The sequence below is a fragment of the Pogoniulus pusillus genome, chromosome 5 (assembly GCF_015220805.1).
Source record: "Pogoniulus pusillus isolate bPogPus1 chromosome 5, bPogPus1.pri, whole genome shotgun sequence".
In the NCBI taxonomy this organism is placed as follows: Eukaryota; Metazoa; Chordata; class Aves; order Piciformes; family Lybiidae; genus Pogoniulus; species Pogoniulus pusillus.
The window spans coordinates 17,780,282-17,805,145 of record NC_087268.1 but is presented as its reverse complement, the minus strand read 5'-3'; the positions used below and the strand labels follow the sequence as shown (position 1 = coordinate 17,805,145).

General features: G+C 40.4%; 1 protein-coding gene and 1 long non-coding RNA gene across 3 annotated transcripts in view; both read left to right on the top strand.

Moving 5' to 3' along the window:
- Window positions 1-24,864, top strand: part of GSK3B (glycogen synthase kinase 3 beta) — a 180,520-nt gene that overhangs the window by 22,564 nt on the left and 133,092 nt on the right. The gene's annotated exons all lie outside the window — the stretch shown is intronic.
- On the top strand, window positions 15-23,394 carry LOC135175352 (uncharacterized). The gene is made up of 3 exons (XR_010302337.1): window positions 15-107; window positions 296-373; window positions 22,966-23,394. It is a non-coding gene; the product is annotated as an uncharacterized LOC135175352 (long non-coding RNA).

Genomic DNA, 24,864 nt, shown 5'->3' with positions numbered 1-24,864 from the left:
AAACAGCACTGGGAAGACCTACCATCAGCATACTGAATTCCTGCTGAGGATATATGTGTGTGCCATGATAATAACATTCTTTTTGATCCTGCTGAGCTGTCCAGAAGGTGTGTGCACTTCATAGCATATAAAAAGAAATGATGATACATAAAAATGAAAGTACCAGTTTAATATGATCTTTGAGGGCATTTCTGCTGCTCTTGCTTATTGTGAAACTTTGATATGGTGGGCAGTAGAATTGGTTGTATTTACAATGGAACTACTTGGTCATTTGGTGTTGTTTCCTCACTATCAGGTAGCTCGATCACAGCTTAAAAGAAGCATGCTCACGTCCTGGCATAGCCCTGCATCAACTTCTTAAAAGCTTTCCAGGGTGAGTCTTCTAGTTATCAGGTGTCAACCTCTTCTAGTGCTGGCACACAGTTTCTAACCAGATATAAACAGTCTTGAACTTCTAAAGTCTGGCTTAGAGACTTGTTTCTTGTGGTATTTTTTTGTCGGTTTTTGTTTTGGTTTGGGTGTTCTTCTGTGTGTTGTGGTTTTCTTGCTTGGTTGGTTTTTAGGTGATTTTTTTGTTGTCATGTTTTGGTGAAACTAAAATATTTAGCCTTTCTGACGCAGAACTGGCTTGCTTTGAACTAGAGTACAAGTTAGTTAACCAAACCTGCATCTGAAATCAGAGGTGCTGAGACACATAAGTTATTGGATATATGAGGGTGATGTTCCACTTTGTAGTGAGGCCGTAAAATAACCAGAGTTATAAAGAAGATGTAAGATGCTACATGTGAATTTTGCATGTGGCCAACCATTGCTCTTCTTGGTTTCCTTTAACCACCAGCACATTTCCTGCTGGTGGGTCCAGATAGAGCAACTGAGGTAGTTTTACCTGTATTGCTCTCTGAACATGTGAATTCCAATTAAATATTCATCTGCAGTCTAGGAATGGAAAAGCTTACTTTAGTCTAATTTAGCAAATTTGCCTTACTATTTATTTGTTTACAGCTGTGCTCCTGGTCTGATTTTTATCTGAAAAATTGTAGCTAAAAGAAATACAAACTCAATTTTTTTTTTTTGCTATTATAAAGTAAATATTAGATAAACACTTTTGCATGTTTTGCAATAAAAACTTGCTGCTTTATCTCAATTTGAAATGGTACAGAGTATGTATACTTCACAGGATCACAGGATGTTAGGGATGGAAAGGACCCCAGGAGATTGAGTCCAACCCACCTGTCAGAGCAGGACAATACTACCTAACACAGATCACAGAAGAACACATCCAGACAGGCCTTAAAAGGCTCCAGAGAAGGAGACCCCACAACCTCTTTGGGGAGGCTGTTCCAGTGCTTTGTGACCCTTACAGGAAAGAAGTTCCCCCTTGTGTTGAGGCAGAACCTCTTTTGCTGCAACTTACACCCATTGCTCCTTGTCCTGTCACAGGAAGCATGTGAGAAGAGCCTGTGTCTCCCCCCCCCGCCCCCGGTCTTGCCCAGCCTTCAGATACAGTAATCAAATCCCCTCTAAGTGTTCTCTTCTCCAGAATAAACAGCTCCAGGTCCCTCAGCCTCTTCTCATAAGCCATGCCCTTCAGTCCCCTAATCATCCTAGTAGCCCTCTGTTGGAACTTTTCCAGCAGATCCCTGTCCCTCTTAAAGTGGGGAGCCCAAAACTGAACACAGTATTCAAGATGGGGGTCTCACCAGGGCAGAGCAGGGGTGGGGAGGAGAACCTCCCTTGGTCTGCTGGACACACTCTTCCCTTGATCTGTATCTTCTGCCTCTCTATCTTTCCTGTACTTCTGACTCTGTCTTGGTTTTCATGTTTCTCTGTGTTCAAACTATCAGTTTTGCCTCCATACTTCCCTAGTGCGCACCTCAGTAGCAGTTGTTACTTGTGGCTGTGACTCAGGGATCAGAACTTACTCTTTTGCAGAATATTTTTCTATACAGAATTCCTTGAAATAGAATGTGGTTCTCATTCATTGTTCTGAATAAAAATGCCCATTTTCAGATTGCAGTCAGATGCTGTGTCTTGGTCCTTGGCATTCTTTTTTGTGGTAGACTTTAATTTACTGTGGAAAAATAGGCATTTTGAAATTTAATAGTTATATTCAGAGTCTCCTTTAGTGCCATGGTCTATTTGGTTGGCTAGGGCTGGGTGCTATGTTGGACTGGATGATCGTGGAGGTCTCTTCCAACCTGGTTGATTCTATGATTCTAAGACAAGTAATTTGAACATCAGCTGTATTAAACATCCAAGATAATTGGGACCTGTCTGATGCTGGGTATTAGTCTTTTAGGGGCTCTTGGAGGACTCTTGCTTTCCTATGTGTGATATATCCAGTTAAACTCTCAGAATACACAATGTGCTTGGAGAAAAGTGATGTTTAATTTGTTGAGTCAACACTAGTTTATATACATAGCAGAGTGGTTGAATCCTTACTTTAATGGTAAAAAATTGGCTATGTCCTTAGCTTAAACATGTGGAATAACAAATGTTCTTTCTCTAAACTTGGAAAATATCTTCAGTATATTCAGCTTGTCCTTAAGAAGCTTTCTTCCAGCATTAGACAGTGCATTTCATACCAAAATAATGACGCACTTAATTTTCTGCTATGGAAAGAGTTGTGAAAGTGAGTATTGCTTTTTATGAGTTTCTTGGGTTGTGGTAACAGTTTTAAAGATGTTGCCTCTGGAGTTGTCAGAGCATTGCACAACTTTCTTTTGAGTCTCTGTATGGCAGCTCACATACCAAATCTAATGGTTGCTGTTCAAGTTTCTACCTTGTCTTGGGATCTTGTGATTTAGTTCTCTGTTTATGGAAGATAGAGTTAAAAAGAAGGCAAAAGATAACTCTTTTGAAGGGTTGTCTTAGTGTATGATCAGTGTATGATGCAAAACTTAATCTCCTAAAGTTGTTGTGCAGTAGCTGCAAGCCTTCAGGTGACACTTGAGTCAAATGTGTTGCCTGCTACCACGGAGCTAGTAGGAATGCACTCTTTTGGTAGAAACTAGTGCTATTTCCTTCTAGTAGTACATATTTTTAGTCCAAAAGCTGAGTTTGTAAAAGCTGGAAGCTGTGTAAACAACAAATACCCTATTCAAAAGAAGTGGAAAATACTAGAAGAGACTGATGTCATGAATTTTTTTCATGTAAATGTGCATTTCTTCAGTAGTTGTCAGTGCTCCATCATTTTAGTCAAGTTGTGCTACAGGCAGGGTAGAAGTGGTTAATCTTCAAGATATTTAGTCTAAACTAGTTCTTGAGTTCAGGTTGCTAAATGGATTGATCTGTGACTGGCGGAGTGCTGGACACTGGGAATATCCCAGCTCCAGTAAACCTTTGTATGGTTACTTTCTTACCTTGTAGTGATAGTGGAAACCACTATCCAGTGTTTTTCCTGAGCCTGTGGTAAGATCACCTTGTGGTGTTGTGATAGCTGCTTACATGTTATAGTTTGGTTTCATTTTATAGATGGGAAGCATTTGAGTTTGCAGCTTCTCTGCCTGAGCATGTACATTTCCGATCAGCATAAGACAGCAGTGTTAAGACGTCGTGTGTTTCACTGTGTGGCTTTTTTTCCATGCCATGTGGTGTACGCCTTCATATTGTTCTTATCTAAATGAAATAAGAAAGATATGGGGCATATATATTCCAACTATAGGATGCTGAAGTTATTACAGTGGTCATACTTAAAATTAGAGATTAAGCGATGGCCTTCCCCCCCCGGCTTGGATTGACTTTAAACTGCAATATGTTGGGTAAAACAGTATTTAAAAGGAGGTGTTGGTTCCCATTTGGGTTTAAAATGTCATTTATCTTTCCTTCCATCTGATCACACATTCTTCTGTAAAACAGAAGATGCAGTTTTACCGTTCTTGGGATGTTGAGATCCCAAGCTCTGTTGTTATAGTTTGAATTCTGTGAAGGGCAGCCCTCTACTTTGTCTTGCTGGTGAAAAAACATAGTGATGGAGATGCTGTGTAAATGAACTATCCTTTTTCTCAGGCACTTAATGATATGGTATGCTATGTATAGTAGGTTCTTCTGGTAGGTTGGAAGAAACAATAAGTTCTTTAACAATGTGTTTATGAATTGAGTAGTTATTTTTGATATTGTTATACAGTGTACTAGTCAACTATGAAGAAAAGTTCTGTCTTTTAACTGATTATAAAGTCAATCTTCACCTCTTTGTGCAGTTGCATTGACCTTGGTTGATCAGGTCAAGGTATATCAAAGTTGAGTTGCACATAACTAATTTGAAGTAAGAATTACCTGTCTGTAACATGTCTCACTTTAATCCTTGTCTAATTTACTCTTAGCTCAGCCTTGTATAGGTAAAACCTTAGCTTGACATTTGTATTGTGTTTTACCTACTTGGGTAGCCCTGTTGGTGTTATCGCAGACCAGGGAGGAAATGGGACAGGCAGTCTTACCTATTGTATAAAAGCCTCAGAAGTTGAGGACTTCAGAAAGAAAAGATTCAGTGTAAATTACACAACATACAGAGGCTTTCAAGTCATCAAACTAGACAAAATTAATGACACAAATGAAATTATTAGACCTAATGAGGTAAGAAGTTGTTATTCAATGCATGTTTTTACTAGAAGTTCAGCAAATAATTGAAGGTGTCCTGCCTTAGCTGCTGTGAATTTACCCTGACTGATGACATTGGTGTGAGTGAGCTCATAGGCACCACCACACACTTCTAAGAATGCACCGTTGTGGAGTCACTCATAGTTCAGAGTCCCTCCTGAATTACACATCCTCCTACAAAATGTTTACAGTCAGGAGGGTAAGCAAACTTCAGAAAAAGAAAACCAGGTTGTCAGTTCTGTAGATCTTGAATGCTCTAAAACATGTTGGCTTAGCTTTTGTGTGCTTAAAGAAGCAGTCTGTTGTAAATGTAAAGGTTAAGAAATGAGTTGTTCTGATTGCTGTCCTCTTCACTAGGAAGAACTGACTGTTTTTACATTTGGTGCAAAACACTTCCTTCTCTCATTTATCGCTATTCCCTGTCTAGTTGTTTTTCAGCTAGATTGGGTGTGAATGCTAATTTCCCAAGATGTGTGTGGGTTGCTCCCAGACTATTTCTGAAGTACTTCTTCCCAGAAAAGCGTGAGCACGGAATACAGTACTGGTTTTGCTTTTGAAGCCTGTTAGATGGCAGTAGCATTTAGAAAATTAAAGTAGTCATCTCTTGGAAGCTGAGTTTTCATAAAATCATTTTAGTTGGAAAAGACCTTTAAACGATCAACTTCATTCTAGTCTGGTGCTAAACCATGTCCTTCAGCACCACATCTCTGCATCTTCTAAGCAACTGCAGGGATGGGGATTTAGCTGTTTCCTTGGGAATCCTATTCTGGTGTTTGAGACTCCTTTCAATGGAGAAGTTTCTTTCTGGGAGGGCTGTTGTGTTTCTGTGTTACTTTTTAACTTGTATTTTTCTGTATAGATGGTAAATACCTGCTTGTATGTTGTGCTAAGCTGTAAATATACGGCTTTATTCAATTTCCAGCTCAGCTGAGTCTAGTCTGGGTGATTTCCAAAGTGTGGGGGAGTGGGTAGTACCCAAACCATCACATTTCGATGTGATGTAGAATTGATAGGTTTGTCTACCAATCAAGGTAGATTTATTGCAGATCTTATTAATGTAGATGGATCTGCTTTAAACTGTTGCCAGGTTGTTGCTATTTCCTCTTTTCTTTTTAAAGCAAATATTACTATGCCATAGTTGTCTTTGGTTTAGAAGTAAACTCTCATGTTAGAATTACATTTACCTTGGACCTTTGTTCTCTAGAACTAATACTCTGTTAATATGACATTTATACCTTACAGCTTTAGAAAGTTTTGTAATATTTTTATCTCTGTTTTTACTTCAGCTTGCCATATATGGATTCTCTGTAGCAATTGGAGGCAGAGTTGTCCTGATGTAATGAAAACACATGTGAGTTGTGATTAGAATTGAGCTTGCAGCTGAATACCCATTGTAGAAATAAATTACCTCAAGCACAAATACATAGGTGACCGTACTCCAAAATATACATACACATGTACAAACACACAGTGACCATACTCCAAAACATGTAGCTCTTGCTACTGCAAATTCCCTAAAGGTGTGTTGTCAAGATTTTAAAACAGGTTGAGTGGGACTGGGTAGGTAAAGACATTAAGTTAAAAGTAGGTGGAAGCAGAGCACTGGAATGCTTTAAGTGGGAAGTTTGTAGACAGAAGATACATGTTGCTAAGAGACATGATTCAGCATCAGACCAGTAGAGCTAGACAATGGTTGATGTCTGTCTTAGAGGTCTTTCCCCACTGAAATGATTCTGTATGGTACTGAATTCTGAGCAGTAGAACTAATGATGCTTCCTTTCTTAAGGATTTTACTGATTTACTCATATACTTAATGACTTTGGATACCTCCATTCACAAGCAGAGAAGGCAGGGATTTTGGTCTATCTGGAGCAGAGCATGTTTTTGTTGATGCCTGGTACACGTATGTTCATTAGGTGGCTTCCTGCTGCTAGCTAGCATTAAAAAAAAGAGAATGTTGCCTGGTTTGCTTGGCTTGACAGAGGGAACAAAATGTGTCTGAGGTTTCTACTCTTTCAGGTAAAGCTGATAAATTGTCAGTGAGATCTTTGGATGTTGGGGAGGAAAAGCAGATGGATAAAGTGGTGGCCACATAAACTGATTCCCCCAGCTAATTAAGCTTAAAAGCAGCCGAGGTAGAGAATGTACAGAGGAAATGGCAGAACACCAAACAGAAGTAGAGATGAACTTTGTTATAATTTGCCTCTTCAGGGTCAACTGTGTAGAACTCTGATTTGTGTTAGTTGTTTGTGTGTTCGTTCAGAGCCTATATAAGGAAAATGCCACAATGAAACTAATTCAGAGCAACTATACAAATGTAAAGCTGTGTATTATTCCACAGTAAATTCAATCATCTGTTTTCCCATGTGGTGCCATGCTTGCATGCCCGTGTTCTGAGAGATGGAGAGTCAGTCCACCTGAGGTTGTTTCTCCTGAAAGCTTTGGGAAGGGAAATGTAGCAGTAAATTACAGGTGTTCTATACATAAGGACCTGGTTTCAGTGGTAACATATGGGGGTAGGAAGCAATCTCCTGTACCTGAACAGGAGGACACTCACAGGCTATACCCTTTTCTGAGACCATGCTTTGATTCCTCTCCTTGAGCATAGAAAGTATTGGTTGCAACATGCATAGCTGTGCAGGACCTCTCTGTACAGCCAAAGGAATGCCACCAAGCATTGCTTAAAATATATACATATCTACTTTTTCTAAAGGTCATCATGTAGCTTGCAAGTAGCTTCTAAATAGTATGAATGTGGTAACAAAGTTAACTGTTTTGCTATTTTTAGTTAAGTAAGGCACTGCAACCCAGTATACATTGTTTTATACAAGTCTGAAGTCATTTAGGTAGGAAGAGGTAGGGCAGCTTCATCTCAGTATTTCTGGAAGGTACTGACTAAACATCCTCTTCCTCTCCCTGCTCCTGAATCCCTGCTGAGTACAATTCGTATTCTGTCTGTGGTCTTCTCTCCTCTCTCCCACATTTGTTAATTTTAATCTGTTTATGGAAGAGAAGAAATCTTCTGAGTGTACTTCTGAAAGTTTGGGGTGATTGCCTTTCAAGCCAAAGGTCCTACCTACTCAGATTTGCCAACAGAAAGTACCTACCTGGAAAGGGAACTGAGAGGTCAGACTTTATCTGTTGCATGTTTTCAGTCTTGCTGAACACAACAGGATTTTTTGGGTTTGATTTTCAGATTTGTTTGTTTGGTGTTGTGTCCTCAAGAGGGCATTGAAATTGGAAGATTGCATCATGTTAACGTTTTCTGCTCAGAAGAGTTCACACCTCCAGATTACCTGAGGCCTAGAAATTACTTTTTAGAAAAGTGCTTGACTCAGCTTAAGTTTGCCCCTAAAAGTGAATCTTCTGAATCAATTAAAGTCTGTAACAGGTATTGAACTGCTTTCTTCATTTTCATGAACAACAAATAGTAACAGTAACTTTTACCGAATCATAGAACGGTTTGGGTTGGAAAGGACCTCTAAAGGGTCACTTAGTCCAACCCCCGATGTAGTGGGCAGGGACATACTCAACTAGATCAGGCTGCCCAGAGCCCTGGGTCAAGAAATTCCCTTACATATTTTGAATTTTTAAGTAAATAAATACATATTTATATACATGAATAATGCACCCTTGTAAAGAGTCTGTGCGTGTATAGAATCATAGAATCAAGCAGGTTGGAAGAGACCTCCAAGATCATCCAGTCCAACCTAGCACCCAACCCTATCCAATCAAACTAGACCATGGCACTAAGTGCCTCATGCAGTCTTTTTTTTTATGTAATGTATTTGGCAAGGCCTTGTATTTTGCTTGAAAGTCCTAGATTGTACTCTAATTTGGAGCTTCTCTGGAATACAATTTCCCTTAGCTTTGGATTGCATTTGGCTGTTGAGCAGAATTGTCTCTGCTACCAAAATAAAATTCTACTAATGTCTGTATTCCTGTTACTTTATGTTGTCTCTCTGAAGCTTGCATGACCACACAGATAATTGAACTTCCTTATTCTTAGGAAAGTGAACTTTACATGAGAGCAATCAGTTTTCTGCCAGACTTACCGGAGTTGAATTGGTTTATGTCAAATGATGTCATGGACTGCATCGCTGGGGGAAGGGAGAGCAGAAAGGAGTGTCCCTTTTGATGACAGCAAAGTGTTAGGTCACCCTAACAGTCTTGTTCAACCACACCCGTAACAACGTAGTTAAAGACTAAAGGCGTTTGCATGTTTGCCCTGGAAGGCTGGCAGACATCCTTCCTAGAGTAGCAGTTTCCTTCCTTAGATGGAAACCTGCAGTTAGATTTTTAGTTGCAGGTCTGTATGCAGATGACTTGCCTCATAAGGTGGAAGGAGTAGGCTGAAACTTTCTGTGCTTAGAACCAAGCTTTATCATGACAGTGGCTGCATGCACTACTGAATGTTTTTCACTGTTACGTTCCTACAAATAATTGAAAAAGAAACATCTGAAACAGCAAGGACTGGTTTTTTTGCAAGTGAAAGCATATAGTTAAGACTTGGAAGTAGCAAGGCATTGGCTTTGTTCAGTTACCAATACTTTGATGCTCTCTAACCTTTAACCTTTGCGTGCTCTTCCACCAAGGGACAGAGAAAGCTGTAAAGGGTGAAGTGCTTGTCTGGTACTTGTGAAGCCTTCACTTCGATTGCAGATTGTGCCAAACATAAGCAAAGAAGTGGGATGGAAGTACTTGCTAGAGAAATACTGGCAGTATTGTTGTTGGTCTCACCATTGTCTTTTAAAAGAATGGAATAGGTAAACAAACCTTGGTATATGGGAAGCTGTATTAGGCAGCTGTACCTCAGGTTTACTTTGAAAGAAGAGCTATTCTGGTATATCACTTAATTTACTGTGTGCAGAAACGTCTCAGGTTTTGTATATAGGGGATTGTCTTAAGCACAGACATGGTGTCTAGTTGGATATTGCTCTCTGTATATATGACATGAGGAAACTGTGGTTTATATTTTGTTGTAAGTTTGTGACTAGTTTAAAGGTGAAATTAACAGCGTTCTGAAACCTGATAGAGTTTTGACATGGCAACTTTAAGCTGATTCTTTTTATAGCAGCACAAATAACTGTTGGGAATGATTTTTGTGGAGAAAGTGTTTTGCTACATTAGAGGTGTTTCATCTTTTCAGGTTTTGCAAGGTGGGCATCTTAGCCTAGGAGAGGTTAATCCTAGGTTAACATTTAGAGTAATTTTATGTTCGCCAGGAGATCACCTCATCCACTGAAACTTGTACCTAAAGGGAAAAACTGGGAAGCCTGCCTTGCTTTAGAGCTTGCATTCTTCAGCCTGTGCTATTAGTGGTATAGCACCTCTTGTAACTTCACTTAGCTTGGAAAAATGAATCTAAGTAAGCTGATTTGCTGATTTCTGAAATTAAACAATTCCAAAAACTATGCATAATCAGTTCTGCTGTTTGCCATTGCCAGAGTAAACAATTTCTCTGTTCCAAATTGGCATTTGGAGGTACGGGAATTCAATTAAAAAGTGCAAAGCTATCTTAGAGGCAAGCATGGAAAGTTAAATGTGTTTCTGTAAGTAATAGTGTTTGTTCCATGCAAGCAGCTAGAGAGCGAGAAGTTTGTCAGTGCAGGGTAATACTGTTCTCTTAGTTTCTTGATGTTACCTACGTTAAAACTTGCCATATGGAATTGGTTTGGCTTAGGTCACAGCACTGCATGGGTACAGATCTGAGCTCTCCCCTCACACTGATAGTTCCTGCTTCTGCCCAGATAGCTAAAGCCTTTTAAATGCATCCTCCGATTCTTAGGTGTGTAAAAATACGTGTTCCTATTTTACATCATGTTGAATGCTGTGATGAATGGAAAGGAGATGTGGCGTTGTGATTTGACTGTGATGTTTGAGCTTGCCTTTTAAGACCTTACCTGTACAAAAGACATTTTAAAGAGCCACGTGAATTACAGGACAAAATGAAAAGTGTATCAATACAGAGGTACTTGAGAGAGTTTCAAAAATGAGTATCCCGTTTAGGAGAACACGGCAATGTTCTGCTATACAATAATGAGGGAAGTTTTGAGTTGCTTTCAGTCTGCCTTTTACATAGAGAAATACAGTTACTCAATGCTGTCTATCCTTACTTTAAAAAAAACATATGTGCTGAAGGCAATGAAAACAGCACTTGAAAGCTACTATAATTGCTTCCATAAACTTGAATTAGGTGCTTTTAAGTGCCCTATGGGTTCTGGAAATGTTACAAGCATTTGCTCAACCTCCTAAAGGAAGAATACACTGGGGGGGAGGGGGGGCAGGTGTTCTCTTCAGCAGTAAACACATGCAAATACTGAAGTGACACACAGTGGGTGATGTTCCTGGAGATAACCACCATCTAGAGAGGACTCTGATATCACCAGCGTGGGTGAGTTGTTGACTCTCAGGTTGCCTACCTTTGGGGCTTGGAAGCATCTTTTAAAACATAGCCAGAGACTAAAACTGAGTCCAGATCTCTTAGTTGAGTTGACTGGGCCTTGAATGTAATGGCAGGCTAATAGCTTTAAGAAAGCAGTCACTAGCATGCTAGCTGGTGGCCCTCTGTCTGGTCCTAATATCAAACTGGTTACTGTAGGTGTGGTTATGGTGTGGTGTGAGCAAGACAGCTCTTATTATGAGGGGCTGCCCAGCCACCTGGGATTGTCCATGCTTGGAGCCTCTTCAGCCACTCTTTCCTCTGCAGTCCTTTGCCGTTTGGAAAATAATGTTCCATGCTACACCTGTTAGGTGGGATGAAATTAAAATCTGGGAAAATGTAAATTCTAAAATGAGTAATTGGTGTCCCTCCACCACAGGCTCCTAGTGACTGCTTGATGAATTTTCAGTAAAATGGGGTAGGTGTTCAACAGTTCTTTCAGGAAAACTTAATGCTGTTAGCAAGCTTATGTGCAGTAGAATGGGAGAATCAGTTAGAGTCACAGAATAGAATCAGCCAGGTTGGAAGAGACCTCCAAGATCATCCAGTCCAACCTATCACCCAGCCCTATCCAGTCAACTAGACCATGGCACTAAGCCTCAGTCAGGCTTTTCTTCAACACCTCCAGGGACGATGACTCCACCTCCCTGGGCAGCCCATTCCAATGGGAAATCACTCTCTCTGTGAAGAACTTCCTTCTAACATCCAGCCTATGCTTCCCCTGGCACAGCTTGAGACTGTGTCCCCTTGTTCTGTTGCTGGTTGCCTGGCAGAAGAGACCAACCTCCATCTGGCTACAGCCTCCCTTCAGGTAGTTGTAGACAGCAATGAGGTCACCCCTGAGCCTCCTCTTCTCCACTCTGCACACCCCCAGCTCCCTCAGCCTCTCCTCACAGGGCTGTGTTCCAGGCCTCTCACCAGCTTTGTTGCCCTTCTCTGGACATGTTCCAATATTAGAGAAAAATAATTTTAGTTTAAGTTCAGTAAATTTGCGAAGTTCACTGTAGTGCAGTTTTATAGGAATTTGAACTTGTGCTTGCCCTCTGAGTAAACCAAAATGTGCTGAGCTCTAGTTGGCTATGTTTTGCATTAAAACAAACAAAAGTTGGTGGTTGTACCTAATTTTGTAATTGTCAACGAATCACTAACAGTGCTGTTCAGAATTACAACGCTTCTCTCCCTTGAGATGGAAGAAAGAAGTTTAGGAGGTTTTGTCTTTAGGGTTATGACTTTCTGTATTACCCATGTTCCTGCTTAAACATATGACAAGAAATGTGGGTTACTTCTAAGGAAAGCTGAATGATTTTGTATGATCAGTTGATTCTAGACTCAAAGGAATAAAATATAATCAAGGTAGTAATAAACACAGAGTTTAGCCTTTTTATCATCTTTGTTTCCTTAGCTATGTTAGTTGACAGAAAATTCAGTGTTACTTCCTAAGTTCTGTAGTATGCTGTCTCTGCCCAGTGCAATGACAAATAATTCTTAGTGTTTTCCTTTATTTTTCTTGCTTCAATTTTTAGTTGGAAAAGTCCCTAAATCTCCATTCCAAAAAAATCCCCAAATAATATGGTAAAAGTTACTAAAGTATGGACTCTGTAGACGGACTGCTACACAACCAAAACAACCACAGAAACCGTTCCTGGTTCCTCTGGTTGAATAATTGAAGGTAAAAATAGTAAAGAAATAAATTATCTTACTGCTTTCTGTGGCTGGAATTAGATTGTTGGTTCCTAATCTCATAGAACAAGCTACTGTTTCGAGTTGCAGTATTTTTTGGGACTCCATTTCTCTCTTACTGTAAAAAAAATACTTCAGTGTTGGAGGTAATCAGAAGAGTCACCTTTTGGAACTGTTATAGGGTACATGGTCAGGCATAAGTAACGCAGGACCAAGCAAGTGGAAGTCATGTGAGCAAAAGATGTAGGTGGCCTGTAAAAGGGTTTGATGACTTCAGTATTACAATATTATAAACATTATTTTCAAGTAACTGCTTACATTTTAAGAACAAATGTGCAACAGATGTAGTAAAGCATTAACAAGTCAGAATTTAGTGATAGTATATGCTAATGAAGTACTGAGTTCTGTACTTATACCCTGGTCATTTTACTGCAAAATTCTTGATCTTAGCATTTGTCCTTACCAATCATCCAGAAATAAACAGAGGCTTTAGCATCCTGAGAATTTGAGGGACTGCAGAACTTGCAGAGCAAACAACAATGCATAATTTTGTTATGGTATTTTTTATTGTGATAACTGATACGGATCAAAACTGTATTGATTCAAGGACTATAAATTTGACTTAGAGCAGTGTATCCAGTTGGCAGCCATTCGCTAGTGGTGTTTCCAAAGGATCAGTGCTGGGCCCAGTCCTGTTCAATATCTTTATTGATGATCTGGAGCAGGGGATGGAGTCCAGCATCAGTAAGTTTGCACATGACACCAAGCTAGGAGCAGGTGCCTTAATCTGTTGGAGGGTAAGAGAGCCCTGCAGAGGGACCTTGCCAGGCTGGATGGGTGGGCAGAGGCCAGTGGGATGAGACTGAACAAGGCCAAGTGCAGGGTTCTACACTTTGACCGCAACAACCCCAAACAGCACTTCAGGCTGGGGACAGAGTGGCTGGAGAGCAGCCAGGCAGAAAGGGACCTGGGGCTACTGGTAGATAGTAGCTGAACATGAGGCAGCAGTGTGCCCAGGTAGGCAGGGGAGCCAATGGCATCCTGGCCTGGATCAGGAACAGTGTGGCCAGTAGGACAAGGGAGGTTACTGTTCCCCTGTACTCAACACTGCTCAGGCCCCACCTTGAGTGCTGTGTCCAGTTCTGGGCTCCTCAAATTCAAGAGAGATGTTGAGATACTGGAGCGTGTCCAGAGAAGGGCAACAAAGCTGGTGAGGGGCCTGGAACACAGCCCTGTGAGGAGAGGCTGAGGGAGCTGGGGGTGTGCAGCCTGGAGAAGAGGAGGCTGAGGGGTGACCTCATTGCTGTCTACGACTACCTGAAGGGAGGCTGTAGCCAGGTGGGGTTGGTCTCTTCTGCCAGGCAACCAGCAACAGAACAAGTGGATAGAGCCTCAAGTTGTGCTGGGGGAGGTCTAGGCTGGATGTTAGGAGGAAGTTGTTGTCAGAGAGAGTGATTGGCATTGGAGTGGGCTGCCCAGGGAGGTAGTGGAGTCATTGTCCCTGAAGGTGTTGAAGCAAAGCTTGTCTGAGTGTGCTAGTTTGAAGCAAGCTGGAATGTTTTGGTAAAAGAACTTGATAACAGGCAGTGGAATGAAAACATGGTGTCTCCTTCTCTCACAGTTACGCTGAGAGCTCTGGGAAGAAGACAAAAATGGAGAAAAAGTCTTTCTTCTTCATTCCAGCTTGCTTCAAACTAGCACACTGAGGCACTTAGTCCCATGGTGTAGTTGATTGTCTAGGGCTGGGTGCTAAGTTGGACTGGATGATCTTGGAGGTCTCTTTCAACCTGGCTGATTCTATGATTCTCTTCCTTCCATTGCCGTCTTCACAATGATGCAGGTGAATTGCTTCACTGTAGGAGCTGGGAAGGCTGTGTTTTCTGTGAAACTCTTGACTCTTTTAATGCTTGCAGTTGAAATAATTTTTTGGAAGAGCTTTAAAACTATATTTTCTAGCAGAGTGTTGGGGTGTAACAGGTGAAAGTCATAGTGCAACTTAATTATAGTGGAGTGTTACTTAAGATTTTTTTTTTGTGGAATCAACATTTTCCTGTTTTGGCTGGGTGTGTTTTTGCAGCCCAAGTGCATTGTGAGCAGAGACATTTAAAAATATGTTTATCTTTGGTATATGAAGTATAATATGTGAGAAATGTTGACTCTGAAGGTACCTTTGTTTAAATATGTAATTGGAAACTAATAATGTAAAAAAAAAAAACTCCTAAATTTATTCCAATTTGGTAAAACAAAACTAGTTGATTTTACACCTGTTTGTTGGAGACTCTGTGGATGTATTTTTTTCACTGCTTAAAACGACAATTTAAGTGGGAATGAAACTATTGTTCTTTTTAGTGCTTTTTGTACTGCTTAGAGTATCCAGGCTACTGTGTATGTGATTTGATGAAGTGCCATTGTGTATAAGTGTGCTTCATATGGTTCTTTGTGGCTGTAGTTCTACAGGCTGGTTTCTTCCCTTTATGACTTTTTCTTTCACTGGGATCTGAAGATCCAGAAAAACCCAAAATAACTCCTCTTAGACTTCTTCTCTTGTTGCCATGAATACTGATTCCTCACAGCCTGCAAATGAAGGGAAAGAGGTCCTTGTCTTGCAGCAGCTTCTGCTGGTGGCCAGTTTGGTCTCCCCATGTCCTTCCAGGGCCATGAAAAGTTTCATCATGTCCTGTTCGCAGCAGGGCTTGGGTGCCAGCTCTAAGCAAGAATTGCCTTGGTTCTTTGTGCTGCTTTTTTAATGTCCAGTGTGGCAGATTGGAGCAGATACCAGTCCAGAGTATCTGTACTGACAAGTATCAGCTCAGTCCAGTGCTCTTGGACCATTTTACTTAAACTGATTTAGACTCTGAGGACTGAATTAAAGACTTTTATTCTATGCAGCAGCTTTATCAAGGTAAGAAGTTGTATACTCTAGGCATGTATTGTTGTCCATGACAATCTGATGTAGTGTTGACAGCTGTTTGTGGACCGTCTTGTAAAGAAAGAGACCAAAGCCATCCTGTACTCGCATGCCCTCCTTGCCCTGAAGTGCAGCCCAAGGAGGAGACAACTCTGCCCAGCCATGGTGGACCCAGTAATAGAACACATCTTTCATCACCTTAAAATATTTCTCCAGGGACTGTATCAATACAAATGCTTTCAGAGCATGTCTCTGCTTGCTTTTCTTCTGTCATACCTTATAGTAGGAGCAGGAAGTGGTGAAGCAGAGCAGGTGACTGCTTGAAGGAAAATATGGGAAGGGATTAGGCCAATCTTTTAGCTACTCAGGAGGTCTGGATCAGAAGAGTAGGTGATAGAGCTGTTCATAATCTTAAGTTTGCATGAGAACCTTGCTTCCTTCTTGCTTACATGACATTTCCAAGGCAGAGAGGAATACTGGTGAGACAACTGTGTTTGCTAGTATTTGAAACCAAGCATCTAAAAGTGCTTAACATGGCCTTGACTCTTCTGGAGAAACTTCTGCAACTGAGACCCACTGGGCAGTGACTCAGTTGTTCTAGGCCTTTTTTTCTCTCTCTCCTAATTTAACACTTGCCTGGAGAGGGTAGCCCTTCATGGAGAAATAAATGTTGCCTTTTAAAGGTGTGTTTTACTCTGGGTGGAATTCCCTTGAGATGACATCAAGGAACTGTAACTGTGGTTGGTCATGCAGCCAGGTGCAGGCAGCCCACTTCTAATCAGGGCTGCCTGTGTTGACCTTGAAGCTTTCAGAGATGGAGCCTGTGGCACAGAGGTGCATAGCTATTTTAGAAGCAAGCTGTTCTTGACTCTTGAGTGCTTGGACTAATGTATAATTGAGATTGCTGGGCTTGTCTTCTTCCTATTCATTCTCCTCCATCCCAAAAGCCAAGCTCCTCACCACATCTAACATAACATCTATGCTTTCTGGCAAAGTGGGTCACCTTTTAAGACTATGATGGAAATTAGGTCACTGAATTGTTTTAGGAAGTTTTCCTTGCATTACGTCTGTTTGAAATACTTAACATTAGCATTTTCTTTCCGAGTTTTGATTTAGAAGGGAAAACAAGGGTGCATGGTCACTCCAGAGTTATTGCCCTCCTACTGTTCTAGCATCCACTTGTCAGGCTGACAGCATTAGAAACTATATCCTTGTCTGTTCCCTTTTTCATGTGCTTATCATCATGAGGTAATAGATTCCCAGACTTCATTGCCAGCAATGATGGTGCCTGCTGCTATCAGCTTTTTGTAAGCGTTGAACGTATTACACTCTCATCTTGCATCCTAATTGAAGAGGCCTGGCTTCTTCAGTGTGTTCTCCCAAGGCAGTTTCTCTTTAATCCTTTAATTGTCTTTTTCTGTAACTTTCCAAATTCTGCTCTGCCTGTAGTACATTCCTGTCTCCACATCTTAGTTCTTAAGACTGCAGTGCATTTGGTCTTCACATAACAGCAAAATTACTTTATACTTCGTTCTTACTTTCTTCATGTTGATATTCAATACCTAGGTGACACTTTTGGCAATTTTTGCATGGTGAGCCAGTAATTTCAGAGGACTGCAAATGATGACTTCAAGATCACTTTTTTGAATTGTAAATTCCAGTTATAAAGTCAGCATGGAAGCACAGCTTGGATTTTTTTGTTGTTGTTGTCTCATGTATATTGTCTTCAATCTGTTTGCATGTAAGCTCATCCATCACACTTTGCTTATTCATCTTAGTGAGATCTTTATAGAGTTTGTAGTTACTGCTTTTGCAGCTGACCAAAATTTAGCTTTATCTGCAGAATGGGAGAGTTTCACTGTGCACTTCCATCCAGGTCACTGAAAATGTGGAACAGAATGAGTTCTGGCAATGCTGCCAGGTCAGTTCCACTGTTGATTCTTCTCCATGGTGGAAAGTTGACTGAGTCTTAACCCTTGCTTCCTAGTCTTCAGCCAGCTTTCTGCCCATAAATGGACTGTTCCTCTATAACCAGGCAACTTGACTTCTTGCCACAGGCTGTTAAAGAAGCAGCCTGGGCTTTTTGAAAGTCTAAATATGTGTTTTCCTTGGATCCCTTTACCTGTTTTCTTGGAGTGCTAGCAGGGTTTTCTTTGCCAAAGCCAATTTCAACTTACTCCAGCAGGTTGTTTACTGTGGCCTTATATCTGCAGTCATCCCCTGGATGGAGATCATGTTTAGCAGTCAGTAGCTCTTAAGATCCCACCTGGAGTCTTCTGGAGAGCTCACCAGGCCAATGATCAATGAACTTGAAAGAAACCTACAAGTTTCCTCTCCTGACCTTGCATGTGCAAAAGCATGGGTTTGGATAGCATAGTACAGTTCTTTAAGTGTGCTATGCTGTATAGCATATCAGACCCAGATTAGGCACATGGTTTCCTGTGTCTGTATGACTGAAGCAGTATTAATTTATCAGAACTGTTAGGTTTGCTTGTTTGTCTTTTGAAAAAATGGCAAATGTTGATCTGCTCCTGGCACTTGGGCTAAAGGGAGGTCTGTTCTCACAGTGGAAGTTAAGGCTGAACAACCTTTTACTCCTTTACAAAATCACAGAAAGGTGGAGGTTGGAAAGGACCTCTGGAGATCCTGTAGTCCAGTCCCTTGCTAAAGCAGGTTCACCTAGAGCAGGTTTCACAGAAACTTAGGCAGGTTTTAAAAATGTTTGGAAGAGTCTCCACAGTGTTTCTTGGCAACCTGTTTCTGTGTTCTAGCACCTCCTAAGTAAAGTATTTCCTTATGTTTAATTGGAACTTCCTCTGTTCCTATTTGTCCCTGTTGCCCCTTTTTTTCCTCTATCACTGGAAACCACTGGAAGAGCCCAGCCCTGTGCCCTTCCCCCCCACCCATTAGGTGTTGATAAGTATTACTGAGATCTCTTTTCAGTCCTCTTCAGGCTAAACACACCCAGCTCTCTCAGCCCCTCCAGTCCCCTGATCATCTTGGTACCTTTTTGCTGGACTCTCTTGAACTGGTGGGCCCAGAACTGGACACAGTACTCCAGATGTAGTCTCAGTAGGTCAGAGTAGAGGAGGAGGAAAACCTCCCTTGATGTGCTGGTTAGACTATTCTGAAGGCACCCCAAGATATCATTGGCCACGAGGGCACACTTTTGGCTCATAGTGAATTTGTTACCCACCAGGACTCATAGGTCCTTTTCTTCAGAGCTGTTTTTCATCATGTTGGCCCCTAGCCTGTACTTGTGCAGGGTGTTATTCCTTCTCAGACTCAGTATTTTACACTTACCTGTGTTGGACTTCATTAAGTTTGTCTCTGCCCAATTCTCCAGCCCATCCAGGTCCTCATTTTTTGTCTGGGATTTTTTTTAGTACAGTTGTACATACATTTTCCTAGTGGGAAGGCTGATTTAGTTTTCCTGCCTGCCTCTGATCTGCCTCCAGTCAGCTTTTTCCACAACTATGCTGTGAACCCAGTCAGTGAGGTGATCCAGACTTGCAAGTGTTACATTTTATGACAAAAAAACATAGCTCAGTTTCCATACAAGATGACTTCATTGATGTTTATAGCATAGTCACACAAACAGTTTCATCAGCATGATAAATTATGGTAGTAAGGAGAGGAATAATCTGTTCTTGTGTGAGAGACTTCTTAATCTGATTTATCTACCAGAGAAAAGCAATGTGGAACTGCACATTTATGTAAGACGGTAAGTTAGGAGTCCTAGCCCTATTTTTCATATAAAAACCACAGTTCTGTCTACCATGATGATTGTGATGTGACTTGCTTGAAGCCCACTGCTACCTCTTTTGGTACAGAATCATTGTTGTAACTGCAAATATATAATACACAGTAAATGTTGAATTTTGGCCATAGGGTATAATAATAGAATGCTGAACTCCTGCAGTGTTGCTCTTATCTCAAAAGACTTGTGTTTGTGACAGTCATTATTGAATCCTGTTAGGAAATATGGAAGACAGCAGATTGTTTTCCTGGTCGTTACATTCAGATTGTAGGTTTTCTAAAACTGAAATGGTGGAAAGTAAAAGAGCAGGTACTTGTGGAACAGAAATAAATTGAACTGGTGTGTAACCACATGCTTGCAAGGGTTGATCCAGTGCTGAAGCAGAGCCATCCCATTGGAGATGGGAATGATGGCTGAAAAGCCCTGGAGCTCAACTTGTTATTTGAGCCTGCAGGCATCTCTGTGCTTAAACAATTCTTGTCATAGGGACAAAGCTCTGTTAAATGTTCTCTTTCTCATAATTGGACTTGCCTAGGGCAGCCTTCTGAAAGATGGAGCCTAGACTAATATTCTGTGTTGAACATAGCTGCAAATTATTCTTTAAATGTTGTATTTTGCAGATATTGCATTAGTCTGTTCTTTGTAGCTTCTCTTGGGACTTCTGTTTGTGATTGGACAAATAGGAGGATGGATTGTGAGACTGAAAGGAGTAACTTGCAACTATTAAAACTCCTAGTGTATACGTAACTTATTTCTGTCTTGAAAACCACAGAAGTGGCATTCTTACTATGCCTTTTTTTCTAATTGTGTGAGAGCCTGTGAATGCAAATCCTCTTAATTCTGGTGACTGATGCTTTTCATTAGCAATGTTTCTTAGATTGTTATGAAAATCTAAGATGCTTTGTCTTTGTTTACAGTCAGCTTGTAAAAACCTGTATTTGGGGAGCATGTTCTTACCTTAGCCATAGATCTTTCTGATGGTATAGTTAATTTGAGAGTACTTTTATGTAAAGAAACTTTCTGCTTTAAAGACCACAGGTCCCTATAATGACCAAGAGCATTTTCTCCTCCAGATATAATTTCTAATGCTGTAATAAAATGCTCTGGCTTTCCACTCTTGAGGCATAATTTTGCGTCTTAGATTCTTTAGTGATGAACAGATCTTCTCAAGTACTTGGAATTATGAAGGAAACCAATCAATACTCATCGTACACAAGTATGATCCCTCCCATCCTTTTTGACATGTGATTCTAACTTTCTGAGAAGTAATTCTGTTGCCTTGCAAATGAGCTAAGAGTAAAAATAGATGAAGATCCATCATTGGAGTACATGGTGATGAATCATTAAACTAAAACACCTGTCTTTGAGTGATTATTGCCATAATCTTGGGTGTTGAAAAGGGGGTGTTTGAATATTTCCCAACCGTGTAGTTATGATGAACCCACACATTAACATCCTTTAATGGTAATACGTTAGCTCATTTGTGAGCCAGGCAGCATGCATTACTTTGAGTAGTTCCTATCAGCTTTTTCAGTGCTCAGACTCTTCAGATGTGACAAATTGAAAGAGGCAATAATTGGATTAAAATGTAGATCATATTTTCAGGCCATCTTACATAGGAAATACATCTTTAAGAAAACAACTATTAGTTACAAAATTGAGTACCAACTCAATTACATGTCACTCTTTCAAAGGAAATACTGTGAGAAGGGACATTTTTGCTTAAATACACACTGAATTGTAGTGCTATTTGATTTATTAAGGATCTGAAAGACTGAAATACTAGATGCAGGTGTACCTAAGTGTAAAGGAAGGTAAAGGAAAACAGAATTCTTGGTTCATTTTTTGGCAGAGAAAAGTCAATTACTGATTTGATTATTAGAAGAGCATGTTTATTCAGAAAAAATATCTTTACAAAAGAGAGAAAGAAGTGTATTTTAAAAGAATTTTAAACTGAAATGGCTTTGCGTTGTGTTTTTCCCCACAGCTTTTTATGATGACAAGTTTCATCTTGCCTTTGCTGAAGTCTGTCTAAGTTTTGTTTATGCATTCAGTGCCTTTGCTGTAGTGTCAGGCAGTAATGTCTTGATACAATTTCACTGTAGGTTTATAGGTGAGTGGCTGCCAGTGTGGAAAATAACTTCTGCTCAAGACTCTACTTCTGTCTCAGCTGAAAAGCAAGTGTTCAAGCATATTCCATATGCTTCTTTCCAGCAATTGCTGCCTTCTCAACTCCTAAATCAATGTTACTTGATCTTTATCTTACACTATTGTGATGGCTTTTTCTGCTCCCAAGTGGACACTGTTTCTGATATTACTTAGTTTAAAGACTTAAGTCAAATATACATTATAAGTTTCCGTCCAATCCCAAGATGAAATTCTGAATAAGGTGAAAACTAATTCTTCTTACTATAAAGTGCCTGAGTGATACCTAGCATGCACCTACTTTAGCCATCTTTGACTTTGAACAGAATTGTCAAAACTTTCTGCTGTAGAGGTTGAGGTGGTATTTCAGCTTTTTACTGGATGTTCTTGAGACTAAAATGCTTTAGAGATGTCACTTCTTATGCCTGTCCAGAAATTATTTGAGATCTTTTTACATGTCATATTTCTAGATCTCAGGCTGGGTTGGAAAGAAAAACCCTGAGGTATTGCTTGGGAAGCAGTTAAGACACTCATGTTTAGGGGCTGAAAGAGCACAGTGAGTTAGCTCTGCCTGCAGTCTTGGCCTGTTTTGTGCTCTTAAACATTTTAGTACTGTAAGAGATGGGAAGATAGAATAGATGAACTTAGGCTTTCTCTTAAGTGCTTCATTTATCTTGATATCATATTGGAGTGTTTCCTCTCTCTAAGCCTTTCTTGTAGAGGAATTGTATTCTTCAAAGTGCTCTCTTAGTTCTGTCTTCTGAGCCAGGTAAACACTTCTCTGCAAAAGAACATGAGATTACTCATCTGTCTTTCCTCTGAGATGGACATCTGTATTGTGTTGAAAGTAGCTTCCTTGTACTAAGATAAAGCAGAGCCATTATTCTGCAGTTGCAGCAGCAGTAAAGAAATGATATGCTGCATTATGTCTTTCTGGAAATGGAAACCCTTTGCATGTACCCACTGTCTTGGTTGGCTTCATAGTGCCTGGCTTATCTTTGAGATACCTAGAATGAGGATTACATAAAAAGAGAAGAAAGAGCTAACAGTCTGGAGACCTGTGTTATCCCTCAAAGACAATTAAATTCTAATTAAAGAAACTTGCTGCCTTGCTGGCAAGAAGGCTTCAGGTGCTGTCAAAGCCTACATAGATGTGGAACAGCAGCACTTGAAAAACCTCTTCTGGGTAGGTATACTACTTCTACAGACATGTAAATGTCTAATTTATCAAAATTTGCTCTTGTGGTTTTAGGCTTCTCTTATTATAACTTATTTTCTGCGTTGTCAGATCCTCAAAAGTGATACTTCCTTTGTCTGGTATGGAAGTTGGCAGAATTTGGGAAGGGTCCGTTTTTGCTAGTTGCTTTTCTACTTGACTGCATAATAGAGAGGAAATTTTCTAAAATGGTACTTCTTTCCTCTCCTTGTTTCCAGATACCTGTCTATTTTAGGATTTCAAGCTCCAGCAGTCTTCCTTAACAAACAATTGCAGGAACAGTTTTGAGAATTTCAGCTGTGTGGAGATTGTCCCAGAAAACCTCAGTCTGCTCATGTGCTTGCAGAGGAGAATTGAATCTCCAGATGTCTGGGCTCATTCTTTGAGGAGAAATATTCCTTTTGTTCATATTTTCTTCTTTATGGAGAGAATTAATTCTATTGTGTGGGTTTTGTTTTAGTAAAATCTGTATATTGCAACAAAATGTTTGGAAACTTCTTCTGTGGTTTGAATTACATTATTGTTCTTTCACTTCGGGGAGGGAAAAAATACTTAACTGAAGTAGGTGTATTGTTTCTGAGAGAGGGAAAAATAAACTTGTTAATGAGAGAAAATAATGGTACTAAAGTGCATTTTTCAGAATAAATTCCTGTGCAGGTGTAGTGTAACATTCCCTATCAACCATGGTTGAAGTGTTATTCATTTGCTTGACTGTCTTGAGCTTGTATTTTGCTTTGATAAAGCAGTGGATATGGTATCCAGATGCTGTGACTGGTTTGCTTGACCCTGCAGTTTGACTGTTTCAGGCTGCCAAGCAGGAGGTATGGCTCTGGCCCTACTGCCTCCTTCCACTTTCTGCCAGCCTGAGCACTCATATTGCTGTGGAAGGAATCAGGGCAGGGAGTTTTGTTTGACTACTGCAGTTCTGATCCAGCTCACCCTCTGATAGCAGCTGCTTGATACCTGGTACCAGCACAAAGCCATGTCAGGGGACAAGGAGAGATGGGAGGACTAGTGCTGCTGTTCCGAGGGCAGGCTTCTTTGCAGACTGCGCCTCTGCCACAGGGTTAAGTCAAAGGGTGTGGGTTCATGTTACTCTTAACATGGCTTACCTGGGAGTATAGGCAGTAAAAAACAGTCTTCTCTGTTCTTCACCCCTCTCAAGGTGAGTCAGTTCAGCTTGCTGATTTGAGGCTTGTTTTATTTTGGAGATGGATTCATTTGTCATATCAGTAAGCTAAACTGACTCATCCTCAGACTATAAGATTGCCATATTTGCTGTGGCAGGTGCATGAAGGTGGGAAGTAAGACCATCCTATTTGGCAACAACCCTCACTTTATACATAATCTGATCAATGTGAAAATTACCTCTAGTTTCTCTGATTACCTTGAAAGAGCTTTACAGGTGTTTAACACCTAGTTCTCTTGCTCTTCTTGCCTTGCTATTTTTATTACTTTAAATAAAAAAAGCAAGGCTTGCCAATGAGGAAAAGTCTTATGCATCTACCTTCTAAAATGCTGCCTCATCTGTAATAAGAGCTCCTTCACCAAGATGGCTATTCCTGCCATGGATAATATCTGCATTGCACTAATGGCATGCCTACAGCTTTTTAGTTTTAATTGAGATAATGCTCTCCTTGAGTTCAAAGCCATCTTTAACCTAAGGTAACCTGTTCCATTTCTGTGCAGTTCTGTGACATAATCTGAAGGATGAATGCAGAGTCTGTGTAGTCTTTTGGAGCATGAATTGAACAGTGTAGCACAACTGGATTTTGGGTCTGCTAGAAATGTCCACAGTGGCTTTTTGACTTCAAATGGTATTCAACCACAGGTTATGGTTCATCACAGGGATTTAGAATAGCTGCTACTTACTGATTTATGTATTCTTTTTCTCTGTGACTACAGCTGAAAAGGGTTGCAATTTTCATAGTCCTCCTACAGTGATTAAAAAATAGCCAATGAATGGATGCCTTTCTGCAACTAGCTTCATCTGTCTTTGTATTTTGGCTGTTGTATGAGATTGGAAACAATCTTGTCAGTGCTGTGATGCTGTTTCTGAGTCTTCCTGGTGGCAAGGATATGCTGTATTTCTGTCCTGTTTAGTGAAGTTTGAGATG